Raw genomic sequence first — 7,251 nt, forward strand, 5'->3', positions numbered from 1 at the left:
GATGGTGATAACAAATACCAACAGACACAAAATAGAGGAACAGCTTTTTTGGATGATTTAATACAGAAGTATGAATTCCTGCTGATTTGGTTTACTGCTTGTGTGCTACTTGTTCACACATGATTTTCACAGTGGCCATCAAAGAGCACTGAAAATTCCGGCTCAGAGGGTCAACATTTTTTATGCTGTAATAGACAGTGTCATTCATCAGCTGGGTGTTGGTCACTCAGACACGTGGTGAACAGTAAGAAAGAAAACTGTCAACAAAATCCATCAGGAACGTTACTCTGGTAGAAGAGTTTGTTCAAGTGTTGCTGTTATCTGTTAAGTACAACAAGAAATCTTCAGATATAAGGGAGAAAGGAAACCTAGAGTTACATACAATGGCTGATTACTGTTACTGTAAGGAAAACTCTTTTAAAAACTATGTTTTTATCTCTATTTTTTCTCATAAACCTGTGTATCAGAGTGGGAAGAAAAAGGAACAAAAACACAGGGCTCCCCTAGCAAAAATAAGTTTAAAATGCCACAGACCAGTTTTGCAGAACATTCCAAAATGTAGCCATGGATATTCATGGCTACTTCAAGAAAATGTTGCTTACCATTCTGAGGGGAACCAAGGGAAGAGCACCTTGCTTCTTCTTTTTTTCAGGGTTTTCAGTGGGAGATGCTTGACCATTTACTCTCCATTTCCTGCAGAGAAAAGGAGTACCAGAAATATGCAGAGCAGAGAGCTAGAACTTCTGGGACAACAGGACATGAATTGGACCATGGATGGTGCTTCCAGGCAAGAAGCATATATAACTACTGGGTAAATTGTAGAACTGTAAAATTTAAAAATCACATCTTGTCCACAAACATTTTACCTCTTTTCTTGCTGCAAAAAAAAAGAAGGCATCTCAAAGTAAGTACCAACAGGTAAGAACAAAGTTAGAAAGTGATAATTATCATTTTATAAATGACACATTTTTTCCCCCAGCTGACAAGATTGTTGAAAAGTGGTACTTTTAGGTAGGATTTAAGTAGGCAGTAAATCATTGTTTCAGCTCAATTCATTGGTGAAGGAGCAAATCTGCACAGCAAAACAGTTGAAACCACTGGTTAAAAGTCCTGTAATTTAGTAAAGATGATCAGATTTTATTATTTTCGCAGGGACACTTTACAGAGAGAGAGTGATATTCCTCTTATCTCTGTTAAATCATGTGAGCAAGTATCAGTGACACGGCCTCTATCTCCCCTCTCATTAAAATATGACTACTAAGGCTGTAGCAGAATGGGAAAAAATCCCAGAATCCGAGGAAAATAAGAGACAAAGTAACATTGAAGACTTGCATTGGGATACAATGTCTGTATACCCTGAAAGAACTATTCACAGGAAGAAATGCAAACTGATTGTTGCATAATTTTAACAAATTCTAATGCCAAAATAATGTGGAAAATCACCTGTTGGTCATTCTGTACAGGAAAAAATTCCTCCATCATCCCTCCACTCCTAGATGAATACTAATGGAAGCTGGTTGATGTTAATTTCACATTACCTTGCTGCTCATCGTTTAGGCAATTAATCTAAGGTAGTCATTTGGATTTCCTCTGCAGGTAGTGACGAGGGAGCAGAACCCTTACTGCACAATGTATCCCATCCTAAAATTTATACCTATAATGGGTCAGAGGAATAACAGAGGCAAACAAAAATTACTTTCAGATGGCCACACCTTGGAAAGAGATGCCCCAAAATGTTTTTTTACCTGGATGACTAAATACAGGTTTCAAGCTTATACTTAGTAGTATCTTTTCCAGCTTTTCCAGCTTTGGTGTTTCAACATTCTTCAGAATTATTAAGTATTTACTTAATCCTTGAGGCACAAAATGCAATAGGATGTTAAATCAGTCTGGGCATTTTACTTTCCATACAGGACAGATAGTAACAGCAAAGAGGAGCTTAATATGTAAAATGGGTAGAAGGTTCTGAAAGCTATCACCTGTGCTCCTTTTAACTCTCAGGCAAATCACTGGAGACTGATTTTCCCCACTACGACTTAGCCATAAACCATTTCAAACATTAATATTAAATAGAATGTAATTGTACCTTGATTTCTGGCATTCCAACTGGTTTTAATGTTTTCCAATGGCTCAACATGAGGATATGTGCATTTTCTATTTTATTTGTTTTTAAATAAAACCAATTTGTGAAGTATAAACTTTAGAAAAAGACAGATTTAACATTGTCTTTGCCCATTTTGAATTAACTACATACAGATTTTCATAGTTTTTTGCTATATTTTTTTCACAGCCCAACTTTTATTAGTTTCAGTTGGAGCAGCATTTTTGCAAATGAAAACTTTGCTGTGACAAGATAAGCACAAAGAAAATGAGGAACATCTTTCCTCTCAAAAGTCTGGTTTAAGTGACTTCCTGTGAATCATACGGTAATCTTGTGACAGATGATGATACAAAATGTATTTTCTAAGCTGGCATTACATTGCCTTAACTGTAGGAATAAAGCCCACTGAAAAACAGATTGCTGCTTCAGTGTTGGTATATAACTGAAATTATAAACTTGCATGATGAATTGCTGAGTGGCTCAGAACAAAAGATTTCAACTAGAAAGAAAATGTACTTCCTGAATTTATTATCCAAGTGTTCCATAAAGGTAATGATCTTACAAGAAGTATGTTTTGTCAAATAAACAATTTTTGTGCAAAGCACAAATAATTTTAACTACCCAATAATTTTAACTAGTTTGGCCTTTTAATGGCCTCGAGTCCCATGTTTTTTAATTTTATAACTTGAAAAAGAAAGATGAAGGTCTTAGTCATATTATGACTAAGCTGACATCCACAACTATTTTCTGGGCATCTTGTTCACTGTCTGAACATAAAAATTCAGGTTAGGATCATATAATTAATGACTTTATTATAAGGCCTACAGAAAAGAACCCTGAGTTAATATTAAACAGTCAGATTTATTTATGGTATTTCCCAATTTTAAGTCGTGCTTTGCCAACATTAATATATGGTTTTTTGTCCCTGTGAAAAGTAAAATAAGTAACCACTTAAATCTTCTTTTTCTGCTTAAATGTATTCATTAACACCCTGATGATAAGGGCCTGCTTTCTCTCTTATTTCATAAAGAACTGATGAGTAATGAGGAATTATTAGTAATATGGTAATATGTACAATTCTGTAATACAAAGAAATTATAGGCTTTTATAATTACACTTCAGTGTTGCACAAATCATCACAATAACAAACTTTTGTTGAGCATTATAAACTTGATAAGCTCACTGACATACGGTAATGGCTTAAAGATGCGTTAGAAGTAACGTAAGGCAATTGTGCTCTTTCTGATTGATATCTTAATATATCATTACAAATATTCCCCCCAGTTCTCATTTGGATTAGATAATGAGCATTGTAGTAGACAGCAAGAAACTTTAGTTAGCTAAACAGTGTTGAGAACAATTGAGTGACTTGAACTGAGGGGCTAACACAGTCAGTGCTGTACTACTACAAACTACAAAGTGAATATTGCATGCAAGAGTAGACTTACTTCTGTTGACAGCAATATACATTAAATAACAGCTCAAGGGAAAATTTAAGCTTAAATTTGGACTAAAAGTCATTACTTGGGCAATGTTCCTACTGATCTGAATCTGAAGTTTTCAAAAGTAATTTGTTTCTTCTTACAATAAATAGGTCAACTCCAGTTTTATCTCCATGGCTCCATGGATCATACACAGTAAAGAATAATGTATATGATCTGAACCTCTCATATCCAGTCTTGTTTATGGCAACTACATACCTGAAAAATGCAGAGATACAAAAAGAGATAATTAATTGGGCTACAAGGAGATGTGGCTAAAGCTAGCTTATTGCACAAATTAGTAATTAGTAATCAAGGAATACTTACAGGAAGAATATGGGAACATGACTGTTGCTACTCTGTCTAGTGTCTCAAGACTTCAATAATTTTAGCTATTTGCAAAGATAGGCATGTCTATTCCCATTTGTAGCTTCTGGCAAATTAGGTTTTTAAAAAACATTCTCAAATGAAATCTTAAAGAGCTCCTTTGGCCCCCTGACCTACAAGAAATGTTTTAGAAGTTTTGTTGCCTTCATTTCTCTAATGTCCTAATGTATTTTACCATTTTCAGTGAAAGACATGCAAAGTGTTTTCTTTGCTGCTTTGGATACAGGGCTGTTTCAGCTGTGTATTTCCTCCTCATATGGTTTCTAAAACTTAGAATTAAGATTTTGGTTTCAATTTCAAAACATTGCAGCTTCCAAAAGAAAGGGATGATGGCTAGCTACTGGCTTTAATGTGGCTTAAGCGTGTTCGAAAGGCTTTATTGAGTAAGCTCAGGGACCTACACTTCTTGCTACTTGAAAGCTCCACAGGGCTTAATTCTCCTAGCCTTTCATTGACACCTTATTTCTGCTATAAATCCCAACACTTCTTTGTAATTAATTGTGCAAATGAATAATATCAATGTAGAGATAGTGGTCTTGGGCCAAAAGCAGCGGCTGTATTTCATGCACTCCTCAGAAGTGGCTATCCACCACCACAAGAACAAAGAAAATGAGGTCAATGAAAATCCCTCATTTCCACTTCAAATGAGAGCTAGCTATAAAGAACAACTTTAGCCCGCAGTTTCATTCCTACTTTTAAAATTCATCAAAGAGAGTTCTGTTAAAATACTGTGCAATGATATTAGCAGTATTAATAAGAAATAATTATGAAGAGAAATAATACCTTTTCTTAAACAGGTCCTGATATAAAGTACCAATCCTGCTAATGTAAAACTTAGCCCTCTTGGTATTCAGGGCTTTATTAAAAGATTTTTTATTAACTAATTCAAGAAAGAAATATGATGAATGTCTCCTTCCAAGTTCCATCCCTATCTTTCTTTACAGTAGTATCTGGTAATAGAAAGTGCTTCTGGCAATACTTACCTGCATATAATGCATAAAATTTTTAAGATATAAAAAGGTCTGTATGGAGGACGTCTACTTGATACACACCATGAATATCATAACATTTACTGCCTCAATTTAAAACTAAACCTAATAGTTCTTCTTTTGATCTTGTAATCATGAACTTATATGGGACAAGTTCTCAGCAGAGGAAATTGTCATAGCTCCATCAATGACAATTTATAATTCATCTGCCAATCTGACCCTGTACTTTAATCTATCATTACGGGCGGTCTCAGACATTTGCCTCTCAGAGTTCTCTTTATCACCTTTGTCTTCTTTTTGAAATTACATGTAAAAAAAAGAATTTCATTTAGTTGACATCATTTATGTAGCTAGCCCTGCAAAATTGTTGAGTTCCCAGGTACTCTTATGATTCCTTGATGAGCACGTCGTCAGCATGCATGCCATGATAGCACACTTGTAGTACCAATGTCTATTTTTCTATTACTATTTACTTTTCAGCCTACAGGGTTTTTTCCCAGTCCCAACAAGAATCAAAGCTCTCTCAGCCTAGGTAAAAAATCTGATCTAAAGCATACAATTTAAGAAATGCAATGGGTGGGATGTTGCTCATATGAATTACCAACTGCAGCATTATCCATCTGCGTCCTGGTGACAAGTAACTCCAGAAAACAAGTCTTGGCATAGACTTAAATTTCCTATGTTAAATAGGGAATTTGGGAGCTAAACCAGGTTGAGGCAGCATCAGAGAACAGATGCTTTCTGATAGCTAGCTATGGCTCTGATTCAGGAACATATTTAAACACAGATATGTTTAAAGGTTTTGCTGCACAGGGGTGAATGTAATGCTGTGCTTAGAGCTAAACATTGGCTGAAGCACCTGCTAAACTGTGTGTCTATGAACAGGACCTCTCTGCAATCACATTTTTTAGGACTGCTCTAGGGACTGATGCTGGCATATATTATATTTTTATTATCTGGCCATTATCTGTCAGGATGGGAAGGTCCATCAGATAGGAATTCGAAATCTTTTGATTTTCTATACTGTGACTGTGTTAAAGGTAGACAACCCCTGATTCTGCCAGTAAACTAAGACAGAAATCACCCTAGACATAACACTAGAGAGGGGATTTGTTTCTCTTTTCAAACTACCCTGTATCTGTAAAACAATTATGCCAACTGTACCAGCTCCCAAAAATTCAAAATTGAGCTGCACATCGGTTTATCTGAAAACAGCACATGCTTATAGTGTTTTACTTTCTTTAGGATGGGCCAAGAGCATTCACCTTGGAATTACAATTATTGGTCAATATTAATGAAAATTTTAAATGGTTTAGTGTGTAGCCGTTCTCTTGAACACAGCCTACAGCGATCTCACATACCTTTGCTAACCCTTTCAGACCTCTGGTCTGAGAGCATGTGAAGGTAAATATCTGCTATCGCAGTAGTCTTCACTGAAAATCATCCAGGTTTCATGCATTGCAACAGCACGTATCAGTCACTCTTCTCTTTTTCTCATCAGTTCTTCTTACTCGCATGAGAAGAATAATGTTTTAGAAGATTCAATTATCAGGTTGCCATGATATATTTCAGTATAATTATATTTCATTGTCAACTACAAATTATTTGAGGTACTTTTCTCATATAATTTTGGAATGATAATCTAATTCCACCCAGAGACAGTGAAATAGTAGAATACATACAAAACCACAGAAATGTTAAAACCCAAAAATCTTCTTTCAAAAATTTTTTGCTATTTGCTTAAGTGATGTTCTTACATGTCCTCTGTCATTCAAAGCATATATAAAGGAGAGGAAAGTACATAGAGAAGCATATGAGAGCATATATTTGAAGACATGGCATTTTTATGTATTCCTGAAAATCCTAGGAATCTATCTAGCCTCTACCCCTAGGCAACTTAACTGATAATCCAGATTTCATGTAAACTCTGTAAACAGCTCAGCTCTATGAGTATTTTGAGTATTTCTATTATCATCGGCTCTAGCAACTGATTTAAAAGTCTAAATTCTTCTTTGTGATGGGATGAGAAACTTTTGTTTCCAACCTTTGATCATTGGGCTGGGGCAGCCTAGAAACATTAAATCCCTTTCTAGGGCTCCTGACAAATTTAAGATGCCAGGTAGAAAAGAGTTAATTGTTAGAACCAGAAAGATAACTGGAGCTCATCAAGCAGTCAGATTCAGATTCTTCCTATACAAGAAAAAAAGGGACTAGTGAGTAGTGAAGGGAAGAAGCTGCCTTCATCTCAGGAAATGCAGCTGTCATGTAAATTCTGAGTGTGTAGTGCCATCTG

The 7,251-nt window shown here is 35.6% G+C and overlaps 1 long non-coding RNA gene across 1 annotated transcript; it reads right to left on the reverse strand.

The window, feature by feature from the left end:
- Positions 1-302: 302 nt before the first annotated feature.
- On the reverse strand, positions 303-1,617 carry LOC138108928 (uncharacterized). Its single transcript, XR_011150132.1, has 3 exons — positions 1,539-1,617; positions 603-693; positions 303-321 (listed from the first exon to the last, which is right to left on the reverse strand). It is a non-coding gene; the product is annotated as an uncharacterized lncRNA (long non-coding RNA).
- Positions 1,618-7,251: the final 5,634 nt, after the last annotated feature.

This window comes from Aphelocoma coerulescens, chromosome 4, assembly GCF_041296385.1.
Source record: "Aphelocoma coerulescens isolate FSJ_1873_10779 chromosome 4, UR_Acoe_1.0, whole genome shotgun sequence".
NCBI lineage: Eukaryota > Metazoa > Chordata > Aves > Passeriformes > Corvidae > Aphelocoma > Aphelocoma coerulescens.